The 12,949-nt window shown below is 33.0% G+C and overlaps 1 protein-coding gene across 2 annotated transcripts in view; it reads left to right on the forward strand.

Moving 5' to 3' along the window:
- LOC130447476 (slit homolog 1 protein-like) overlaps positions 1-12,949 on the forward strand; it is a 56,106-nt gene that overhangs the window by 28,298 nt on the left and 14,859 nt on the right. The gene's annotated exons all lie outside the window — the stretch shown is intronic.

The following is a 12,949-nucleotide window of genomic DNA, read 5'->3' on the forward strand; positions in this document are numbered from 1 at the left end:
GAATTACCAGGAAAATTGCGCTGATCCTTGGAAGTTTCTCGACTCTTTTATAACAAAAAGAAGAGCGATGTTCTGTGTATTGTGGAATATTTTAGGTTTGGATCTGATATAGGAGAAATTTTTCTATGCAGAGCTAAACAATGGATTCTAATATTCTCACTGCTTTTCAACGAAACTATCATAGATAAACAAAAAAATCGTCCTTGTTCGTTACCCTGTCTAACACCGAGAATTACCAGGAAAATTGCGCTGATCCTTGGAAGTTTCTCGACTCTTTTATAACAAAAAGAAGAGCGATGTTCTGTGTATTGTGGAATATTTTAGGTTTGGATCTGATATAGGAGAAATTTTTCTATGCAGAGCTAAACAATGGATTCTAATTTTCCCACTGCTTTTCAACGAAACTATCATAGATAAACAACTGAATCGTCCTTGTTCGTTACCCTGTCTAACACCGAGAATTACCAGGAAAATTGCGCTGATCCTTGGAAGTTTCTCGACTCTTTTATAACAAAAAGAAGAGCGATGTTCTGTGTATTGTGGAATATTTTAGGTTTGGATCTGATATAGGAGAAATTTTTCTATGCAGAGCTAAACAATGGATTCTAATATTCTCACTGCTTTTCAACGAAACTATCATAGATAAACAAAAAAATCGTCCTTGTTCGTTACCCTGTCTAACACCGAGAATTACCAGGAAAATTGCGCTGATCCTTGGAAGTTTCTCGACTCTTTTATAACAAAAAGAAGAGCGATGTTCTGTGTATTGTGGAATATTTTAGGTTTGGATCTGATATAGGAGAAATTTTTCTATGCAGAGCTAAACAATGGATTCTAATTTTCCCACTGCTTTTCAACGAAACTATCATAGATAAACAACTGAATCGTCCTTGTTCGTTACCCTGTCTAACACCGAGAATTACCAGGAAAATTGCGCTGATCCTTGGAAGTTTCTCGACTCTTTTATAACAAAAAGAAGAGCGATGTTCTGTGTATTGTGGAATATTTTAGGTTTGGATCTGATATAGGAGAAATTTTTCTATGCAGAGCTAAACAATGGATTCTAATATTCTCACTGCTTTTCAACGAAACTATCATAGATAAACAAAAAAATCGTCCTTGTTCGTTACCCTATCTAACACCGAGAATTACCAGGAAAATTGCGCTGATCCTTGGAAGTTTCTCGACTCTTTTATAACAAAAAGAAGAGCGATGTTCTGTGTATTGTGGAATATTTTAGGTTTGGATCTGATATAGGAGAAATTTTTCTATGCAGAGCTAAACAATGGATTCTAATTTTCCCACTGCTTTTCAACGAAACTATCATAGATAAACAACTGAATCGTCCTTGTTCGTTACCCTGTCTAACACCGAGAATTACCAGGAAAATTGCGCTGATCCTTGGAAGTTTCTCGACTCTTTTATAACAAAAAGAAGAGCGATGTTCTGTGTATTGTGGAATATTTTAGGTTTGGATCTGATATAGGAGAAATTTTTCTATGCAGAGCTAAACAATGGATTCTAATTTTCCCACTGCTTTTCAACGAAACTATCATAGATAAACAACTGAATCGTCCTTGTTCGTTACCCTGTCTAACACCGAGAATTGCCAGGAAAATTGCGCTGATCCTTGGAAGTTTCTCGACTCTTTTATAACAAAAAGAAGAGCGATGTTCTTTGTATTGTGGAATATTTTAGGTTTGGATCTGATATAGGAGAAATTTTTCTATGCAGAGCTAAACAATGGATTCTAATTTTCCCACTGCTTTTCAACGAAACTATCATAGATAAACAACTGAATCGTCCTTGTTCGGTACCCTGTCTAACACCGAGAATTACCAGGAAAATTGCGCTGATCCTTGGAAGTTTCTCGACTCTTTTATAACAAAAAGAAGAGCGATGTTCGTTGTATTGTGGAATATTTTAGGTTTGGACCTGATATAGGAGAAATTTTTCTATGCAGAGCTAAACAATGGATTCTAATTTTCCCACTGCTTTTCAACGAAACTATCATAGATAAACAACTGAATCGTCCTTGTTCGTTACCCTGTCTAACACCGAGAATTACCAGGAAAATTGCGCTGATCCTTGGAAGTTTCTCGATTCTTTTATAACAAAAAAACAGCGAGGTTCGTTGTATTGTGGAATATTTTAGGTTTGGACCTGATATAGGAAAAATTTTCCTCTGCAGAACTAACTTTGTGGTGGATTTAGGAAGGTAAAATGTCGTGGACTTTGAAGGAATTTAAATAATAAGAAACAGGCGTAACAGCTTCATCGGCCATTTGTCTGGTGATCAGGTTCACCATTTTACAAAAACCTAACCTAATCTGCAACTTTTCTTGCCTTCTTATGGTTTTCGTTTTTATCTTTCCATAAATTTTGGCTCTTAGTTTCTTTTGGATATTTAATTTTTTCTCATTTGGTGTTACCTTCCTATTCTTGGTCTTTCATGTCTCATTTCCTAGTTTCTATTTTATCCTCAACTATTTTCTTCTTCTTCAATATCCCTCTTAACATTTTCGTTATCAGATTTTTTCGCAATATGAATGTTGCAAATGAATTTCTGTTTAATATCAATTTTTTTGTAACTGACACAGTAAAAGGGTGTTTCTTTTATCAAAATGAAGGGGTTGTTATCACATTGAGCATGAACATGTGGATGATCTGGAAGTGATCTGATCATCTGATACATTGGAATTTAACTATTAAGTTTTCCACACTATATATTTTTAAATGGACTATTACATGATAGAGATTTGAAATTTTCATCAAGTACTTTTTTATATACGCATAATTATACGACATATTTGAATTAAGGAGTGTTCCGACACACAAAACCCACGCATTAGGCCCACGTTAGATGTAACGTTGTATCGAAACTCGCTTTCAGTCACTATTTTCAACTACACGAATATTTAATTAGGCTTTTAATTCTCAAATATTGTGAAACTCCCTGTTTATTTATACAAAGGTGTTCGTTTGAATGTGGGTAGCATACAGTGTTCGTAATCCAATCGGTGAAAATATTGTTTTCATATGATTTACTTTTTTCACGAATCTGGAGGATTTTCAAGAATAATAACATTTTGAAATCATTAGAATCGATTTTTACCCCCTTTAAACTAACACTTGTTTAATATGATCGATAATTTCATAAATTTGTATCATTATCATCGCTAGATTACTAGGAAAACATGTTAGGGAATATTTGGAATCGATTTTCTTTAAATTTTTATCGTTAAATGATTTTTACCCCCTTTAAAGTAACATTTGTTTAATATAATAGAAAATTTCATAAATTTTAATCATTATCTTCGCTAGGTTACCAGGAAAACATGTTAGGGAATCTTTGGAATCGAGTTTCATCCATTTTTTATCGTTAAATGATTTTTACCCCGTTTAAACTAACATTTGTTTAATATAATTGATAATTTCATAAATTTTAATCATTATCTTCGCTAGGTTACCAGGAGAACATGTTAGGGAATCTTTGGAATCGATTTTCATCCATTTTTTATCGTTAAATGATTTTTACCTCCTTTAAACTAATACTTGTTTAATATGATCGATAATTTCATAAATTTGTGTCATTATCTTCGCTAGATTACCAGGAAAACATGTTAGGGAATATTTGGAATCGATTTTCATTCATTTTTTTATTGTTAAATGATTTTTACCCCGTTTAAACTAACATTTGTTTAATATAATTGATTTATCGTTAAATGATTTTTACCCCGTTTAAACTAACATTTGTTTAATATAATTGATTTATCGTTAAATGATTTTTACCCCGTTTAAACTAACATTTGTTTAATATAATTGATAATTTCATAAATTTTAATCATTATTTTCGCTAGGTTACCAGGAAAACATGTTAGGTTATCGATTTTTATCCACTGTGATAAGATAAATTAAAAATTTTGCACTGGGAGCAATGTGAATACAGTAATTTAATAATATCTACTGTAGTACTCATCAAGTTCATCGGGATATTGATTTCAATCACTTTTTAGTTCGATTAACTATAATTTTAATAAAATACAAGATGTATCATAAATACTTTTCCAATAAAAACGAAAGTATTTTCTTTATAGCTCACAACTTCTTCATCGTGGCCTTCCCAATGGGTCAAAACTCATTATTTTTGGTAAAAACTGGTAAATAAAGCAAATATATCTTCGCTATGATTACCAGGAGAACATGGTAAAGAGTTTTACCCCCTTTAAGTGACCGCTTATATAACTATAATGTAAAGACTTTTATCGGCTTGATACAGACGATTCTTTTCAATTATACCTCGCAGTATGTAAGTAAATTCATCGACAATAGAAAATATGTCAGTTGTAAGTACGATATTACTTAATTTCGAAAACATCTTTCCCGATTTACCAAAACATTTTGAATCCTAATATTCTCTCTCCAAACCAAACATTCTCGTTTCATCCATCACCCAAGTTTTCCAATTTTCCAATATCTATACACATGTAAAAGAGAACGTCGGTCGGGTCGTCGTATTCAAGCACTTGAATTATTCAAAACGGCCAATTTTGTGAAGATCGTACGGCGATAAATCAAATAGTTATGAGAAGGATTATTTTTACTACTAAGGTATATCGAAATTTGTGGAAAGTGATATTTGCACGTTGAATTTCTATTGCCAATAGCCAAAAAATCTTTTATCGGGGCACATATGTTGTTATAAGTAAAAAAATGCTTAAATGTCTCAAAGTTATAACCTCATCTATGTAAAACTCAATAGTTATTATTTACACTGTATTCTCGGAATTTATTTAGCGCAATCTTTCATTTATGTCGAATGTTTTATTCATCTATCGTGTAACATCGTTTTTCGAATTACAACATTTAAAAATATATTAAGGCGAAAAAGGAATTTGAAAAAAATTACGTATAAGTTTACATCTTTAAATCCCTCGTTTTCTGTTTTCATTTGATACGTATAGAAAAGAAAACGAAAAAAATGAACTTCAATGTTGATTTATAATCCATTGTTTTCGCAGTTTAACATCTGTTGTTTGGAAAACATTAACATATGTTTTGTCACAAGATGTATTGAAAATTCTTTACAAACTTTTTTATGATCATTTTTTCTAACGAAACTATGCGAAATTTAACGAATGCGTTTTTATAATTAACATAACAAACAGGAAATAAAATCTTTTAAACACCAATTTTGGATAGAGGCAACTAACATTGACAGTCTGTTCGTATATTGGCCAATATGCAGAATATTCCACAGCTTTAGATAATTTTCTGGATTGATCTACAATGATCTGTAGTGTTGCTTAACTTTCCACAACATTAAGAACGCCCTGAAATGTTCTGGAAATCTCCAGAGGATTAAACTTCCAACTTCTTACCCTGTTCTATCGACAGCATCCTTTCTGGTCAAAATGGAAACATTCTTCATGAGCAGAAGATATAAACAACATTATAATTTGTTCTGGAATGTTGTAGATTGTTCTCGAATGTTCTGTACAGTTCTGTAAATTTCTAAAGTGTTGTACTTACGCCTTCTAACCCTTTTCTTTTCAAAAGCAGCCTATCAAGTGAAAATTGGAAACATTTTTCATGTACAGCAACATTATAGAATGTTTGGGAATGTTATAGAATGTTCTTGGATGTTTTGAATCATTCTAGAAATTTCTAGAAGCTCAAATTTACAAATTCTAATCGTTTATACTCAGAATTAAGCATTTCAAGTTAAATTGGGAACCTTCTTCATGAACCGAAGATATAAACAACATTATAATTTGTTCTGGAATGTTGTAGATTGTTCTCGAATGTCCTGCATCGTTTTATAAATTTCTAAAGGGTTGTACTTACGTCTTCTAACCCATTTCCATTCAAAAGTGACCTTTCAAGTCAAAATTGAAACATTTTTCATGAACAGCAACATTATAGAAGGTTCGGGAATGTTATAAAATGTTCTCGGATCGTTTGAACCATTCTTGAAATTTCTAGAAACTCAAATTTACAAATTCTAATCGTTTATACTCAGAATCAAGCATTTCAGGTTAAATTGGGAACCTTCTTCATGAACCGAAGATATAAACAACATTATAATTTGTTCTCGAATGTCCTGCATCGTTTTATAAATTTCTAAAGAGTTGTAATTACGTCTTCTAACCCTTATCTACTCAAAAGCGGCCTATCAAGTCAAAATTGTAACATTTTTTATGGACAGCAACATTATAGAATATTCTCGGATGTTCTGAACCATTCTAGAAATTTATAGAGGATCATATTTACAAATTCTAATCGTTGGAGACGTTTTTTAATACAACTGAACGAAGAAAAAGCAAAGAACTCAGAACAAGTTCAAAGTTATGTACATCTTCGGGTGGTTATCAAGGACGACAGTGACGAGGGACAAAATCTGGAAGATTAGAAGGATATTAGGCGGTAAAAAGGAGATCCAAAAGAATAACAGTGTGTGGATCAAATAAAGAGGATGCCAGATTTCAGAGCAACAAAAACAATTATGAACATAGAACAAGAAGAAGAGAAAGACCAAGGAAAAGATGGTACGCAGAGGTGATGGAAGATCTAAGAGAGAGGGAGAGGAATTTCGGACTGGGAAACGACAGCAAAAAATAGGAAATAGTCTTTATCTTCAAAGTTGAATTATTTTTCTTTCTTTATATCGTCCTTACAGTATAAACTTGAAAAATCAACCTTGTAATAGATTAGTGATTTATCGGTTATATATTCACAACATCGTATTGAAATTAAAACTTTAATCTATTGTTGACTCTCATACGTATATAGAAACCCGACTTGCAATCTAACTTGTGTTTCTAGAAGGCGAATTGCTAATTGAATAGATTACGTACTGTTCCCAGAGGTCCCTTATTCGATTACAAACTCGAGACAGTCGGTAAGAGCAAGGATACAATGCATAAATTAGTCCCGATGTCCTTTCATCGAAACATTTCGAAATTAAACTAATTCGAGGATCGAGTTCGAATATATCGAAAAGATTCAGTACGGTCCTTGTTTCGTGTTTAATTTACGAACCCACCTCGTAAATCCTATCTTAAACACGATAATAAATAACTTTTTAATTCAATTTAGCTGCCGTTCGATACGAATTAAATAAATTTTCTGGAATACAATACACGATCTATAATTCATATGGAAGAAACAAAAACTAACAGATAACTTGTTACCTATAAATTTATATCTGGTAGGTACGACTTCACCCACCGCAGACGTTCATCCGAGACGAAAATTTGATTCTCAAATAACCCGATTCAGTATAGAAACTCGCTTGGTATTCGAATGAATTAACGTACAACAGCATAACTGCCGCCAAAATACACGACAATAAACATTTTTTGTATCGGATCTTAAACGGTATACATAAATCTGCGACGTATTCAATTATTCGTGTAATTGTATGATTAACAAGTCGAAAAAAGCGAATAATTTTCAAAAACCAAAAACGTTGTTTTTTTTATCATCAAACATATTTTTTCACGTTTTCCAACAAGTACAAGTTTATTATTCAAATTTTGAAAACATGGCAACACTGCAACGCCATTTGAGTTGTGTATAGATACTTGAAAGGTAAAGAAGAAGACCAGATAGTACCACAAGGAGCTCTACAACATCTACACGGGGACACTCCGAGGACTTGAGGAAGACTTAATTAACAACCCTCGTATAATTGAATATGTTCTAATTAGACCAAAATTTAAAAAAAAACTTCTTGAAACACGGCTTCTGTAAACGATAATGCCATTTAAAGAACAGTTCGGATTCAGAAGGTAAAGAAGCGTCGAAGAGCAAGCTCTGAAGATTGTAGCAGATCAATGTTCCAAAAGAAACAACTTCAACCATGTCTGGTATGAGGGCTTGATGTTTAAGATAAGAAACGCGGAATCTTCAGATAGTCGAAGGTATACCACAAGGAGGTCTACAACATCTACACGGGGACACCCAGAAGTCTTCAGGGAGACATGAATCAAAACGACTTTTGATTTACAAAAAGACTAGGTTCTATTTTCTAAAAAGATGGGAGAAGAAATCGGTTAGACTTCCTGGAAGACTGATAACGATACTCATTGGGAGACGATCCAAGTTGGGACTAAAATTCAAGCTCCATTTCATCAAAAAAGCTTCAATTCCAGTACAAGCTGCTGAGGCGAAATGTGGTACATCAGGATTCAGTAGATATACTGAATGTTGAATCAGAAGGAGGAATTGCTAAAAGAAAAAACACGCCCCCAACGCAACGTGTAACTTTGAACTATAATAAACAAGGAATAAATCTTATAAAAAAGAAGATTATAAATGAATACTAACCTAACCTAATTCATGAAAATAGGGAAAAGATCTAGCAGGGAAACCAACTAACAAGATTCTTTTTCAAGAGATGCATTTTATACTATATCTGTCGAAATTTGACAATTAGATTTGATCTAATTATCATGTATAGAGTTGGGATATCAGGGATTATCACAATCTGTTCTTTTTATATAATTATTTCATCTTTTGACTGTACTATTAATTTCTCTACATATTTTCGAGAGTTTCCATACTTTTCATAATGCTCCGCATGAGGAAACTGAAACTCTACGAGTAAATCACGTTCCTACATTTTACACTTGATATATGAAAGTGAACCAAAAGAATGTATATATATATATCAAAGTTCTGGAATTGCATAAAATGTAGTGTGACTCAAATGGATCAAAACTTGCGTCATATTTCATCAGAATAGAAATAACAAAATCCAATTAAGCCAATTCTCATGACAAAAGTCTATATTTGTTTGAATTTGAACTTGAAATGACAATTATTTTGGTTCTCGAAGAACAATACATTCATGGACGAGGTTTGTTTCACCATATCTTTTCCAATATCAGTTTTTTCTACTGCTTGCTCTATTTTCCTATTTTCATGGATCCAATAGACGTCTCTAGCTATTATATTATTTTCTTCAGGTATAGACTAATTTTTACCCAATTCCAATTGGGTTAAGTCATTTTCACAACCCCTGGAAGCACCACAACTACTTTAAAGAAAGAATCCACTTTTAAAGTTGTCTCTTCTTTGTTTTTTTATCGTTTCTTTATCTGCTGGTCGTCGTCTAGCTGTTTTCCCAAACCTTGAGTGCCTGAGGTAGTTTCTCTGGGTTAGGACGTAAGTTTCCTCCATTATATCTTCTTCTGGCTGAAGTTTCAATAGATCCTCTGGATTCTGATACACAAGAGATATTTACTGCTAGCATCACTTTGATATTACGCTGACCGTAGAGCTCTTTCCAATGATTTAAAGACTTATTAGTATGATTCTGATGAAGCAGTGATTGGATCTTCAGTTAAAGCTTGAATCATCCTCTGCTTGGTCCTTCTAGGGGTTCTATTGCCTTACTCATCTTGTCCTAGGTAGTCAAATATCAGTCCAAGATGACTTCAACTCTGGGTATATCTACTGGATTTGCAAAACTACGTTAAATAATTGATCGAAATAAAAATTCTTCCTTTGTTCTTTATGGTTTCTTTATCTGCTGGTCTTGGTCCAGCTGTTTTCTGAAACCTTGGGTGCCAGGGGTAGTTTCTCTGTTGTAGGACGTAAGTTTCCTCCATTTTATCTTCTTTTGGTTGAACTCTCAATAGATCCTTTGGATTCTGATACACCAAGAGGTATTTACTGCTTGCATCACTTTGATATTTCTCTGGACATAGATCTCTTTCCAATGATTTAAAGACTTATTAGTATGATTCGATGAGGCAGTGATTGGATCTTCAGTTAAAGCTTCAATCATATTCTAATCCTGCTAGGGGTTCTATTGCCTTAATCGTCTTGTCCTAGGTAGTCAAATATCAGTCTAGGATGACTCCAAAGTTGTTTTGGTTTTATCATCATCGCGGTGAATATTTTCTATGTGGTGCTTAAAAGCATGATTTTTCTGGAGCTACTAAGGGTGTGATGATGAAAAAATCCCTACGTTTTTAGACAGCTTAGCAGTTAAAGTAGGCGGTGACTGGTTTGGTATGGTTGAAGATAATTTCTCGTGGTCTGTCTTCAGTATATATTTGTCCTTCTGGGAATTCTGTAATCGTCAAAAAAAAAAAAGAAAAAAGACGCCATGACCTTGCCTGCAGATGGAACGGTCTTTGGCTTCTTTGAACCTAGTCCTTCCTCTTCAGTCCATTTTTTTGTTTGTTCTTTTGTTTTGTGGTTAAAGTGAGTCCTTAGGTGTTAAACGGCACAGAATTTCTGTGAAAAATCGCCAAAAAATCGATGGAAACATCTTTACGACTCACTGGTAAACCTTGGATCAAAACAAAATAGTTTTCATAAAAGTTGATGGTATCAAAAACCAGAAATGTTGGTAATAGTCTTATTGAACACACAACCACTACTATAACACTGAAAATTACATTATTTATCTCACGTTTCGATAACTAAGAGATCATCTTCAGAGTTAATTACAAAGTACTTGTCAATTGAGGTTAATTATGTAATTTTAATATTTTTAAATGAGTAAACGAACCTCATTCTTTTTTCTTATGGTAAACGAAGAAGAATATATCTAATTAAAGTAAAAAAACTACACAAACAACCCACAAATCGAGTAACTGAACTATAGCCTACACAGTTGTGTCCAATCCCACACGTCCGGATCATCGTTTTTCAAAACTACTTCATGAATAAAGTTGTTAAGTATAAATTTTGATTTGAACTGAACAGAAATTTCTTTTTATTGTGAAATTAACAACGGAAAAACTGAATGCGACTCGAAAGTGTGGGATTTGATCAATCGCTAGATCGAAAACCAGTTTATATACGCTTAGATTCTTAAATAAATATAATAGCGATCAAAAGTTTTCGCCCGCCTTATAGTTTGCGTGAAATACAGAAAAAGATGTAATGTAATACGGAATTTTGGCATTTTTTAAAACAATTTCGATAAATAATCGTCGTCTATTTGGTGCAATTCGTTTTTCAGCATATTCTTTGAAAATTCAACCGCGTTTCAAAACGAATTTCATTCGAGGAAAGAAAGGAAACTTTTTACCTAGTAGCCGGTTTTACTTTATAGTAACAATTAAGTATTATCAGTTCTATATCCGTAGAATTCTTTGGCCCGCGGGTTTAAAAAGACGAAAGTTTCGTCAGAATCGTGATTTGAGAGTAAATGACATAATGAGTCGAGATTTCTTCGAGAAAGTAACCTCCCTTGGAACAAAGTTAACTCAGTTTGTTTCCAGAGAATGGCGGCGGGAAATGCGGTGCCTCCAGCTACACTTATTACTTGCCTTTTGTTTGTCTATCGAAAAAAATAAATAAAATTACTAAAATAATCCAAAAGAAAATGTTGCAAGTTCATTATTATACCAAGTTTAAGAAAGAAACTAAAACAAAACACCTGAAAACCATAACTATTTAATTGACTTTGCTTTCCCATCTACACCTACCAATTATTTTACAAGATGGTAGTTAAATTACTTGTGTAATTTTTTAAGTGATCCCCTCAAACAGATTAAAAGATTTTGACAAAAATAACTTTGAAACTTTTTAAGAAGAAATGTCGATTTGTTTTTCAAAACGACAATTGACGGTTTGTTTTTGGAAAAGACAGTCTCTAAAGACAATTAAGGCAATTTTTTTGGAGAACGGGATATTCTCTAAAGACAGATGACGGTTTGTTTTTGAAGAAGACAGTCTCTAAAGACAATTAACGTTTTGTTTTTGGAAAAGACAGTCTCTAAAGACAATCAACGATGTGTTTTGGGAAAAGATAGTCTTTAAAGGCAATTAACGCTTTGTTTTGGAGGAAGGGATAGTTTCAAAAGACAGTTAACGCTTTGTTTTGGAGACAGGGGCACTTTCTAAAGACAATTAACGTTTTGTTTTTGGAAAAAAGAGTCTCTAAATACAATTAACGATTTTTTTTGGGAAAAGACTGTCTCTAAACACAATTAACGATCTGTTTCGGGAAAAAGCAGTCTCTAAAGACAATTAACGGAATGTTTTTGAAGAAGATAGTCTTTAAAGACAATTAACAGACTGTTTTTGGAAAAGACAGTCTCTAAAGACAATTAACGGTCTGTTTTGGGAAAAAAGAGTCTCTAAATACAATTAACGGTTTCTTCTGGGAAAAGACTGTCTCTAAACACAATTAACGATCTGTTTCGGGAAAAAGCAGTCTCTAAAGACAATTAACGGAATATTTTTGAAGAAGATAGTCTTTAAAGACAATTAACAGACTGTTTTTGGAAAAGACAGTCTCTAAAGACAATTAACGGTCTGTGTTGGGAAAAAAGAGTCTCTAAATACAATTAACGGTTTCTTTTGGGAAAAGACTGTCTGTAAAGACAATTAACGGTCTGTTTCGGGAAAAAGCAGTTTCTAAAGACAATTAACGGAATATTTTTGAAGAAGATAGTCTTTAAAGACAATTAACAGACTGTTTTTGGAAAAGACAGTCTCTAAAGACAATTAACGGTCTGTTTTGGGAAAAAAGAGTCTCTAAATACAATTAAAGGTTTCTTTTGGGAAAAGACTGTCTCTAAACACAATTAACGATCTGTTTCGGGAAAAAGCAGTCTCTAAAGACAATTAACGGAATGTTTTTGAAGAAGATAGTCTTTAAAGACAATTAACAGACTGTTTTTGGAAAAGACAGTCTCTAAAGACAATTAACGGTAGGTTTTTGAAGAAGACAGTCTTTAAAGACAATTAACGGTCTGTTTTGGGAAAAAAGAGTCTCTAAATACAATTAACGGTTTCTTTTGGGAAAAGACTGTCTGTAAAGACAATTAACGGTCTGTTTCGGGAAAAAGCAGTTTCTAAAGACAATTAACGGAATGTTTTTGAAGAAGATAGTCTTTAAAGACAATTAACAGACTGTTTTTGGAAAAGACAGTCTCTAAAGACAATTAACGGTCTGTTTTGGGAAAAGAGTCTCTAA

Source organism: Diorhabda sublineata, chromosome 8 (genome assembly GCF_026230105.1).
Source record: "Diorhabda sublineata isolate icDioSubl1.1 chromosome 8, icDioSubl1.1, whole genome shotgun sequence".
Taxonomy (NCBI): Eukaryota; Metazoa; Arthropoda; class Insecta; order Coleoptera; family Chrysomelidae; genus Diorhabda; species Diorhabda sublineata.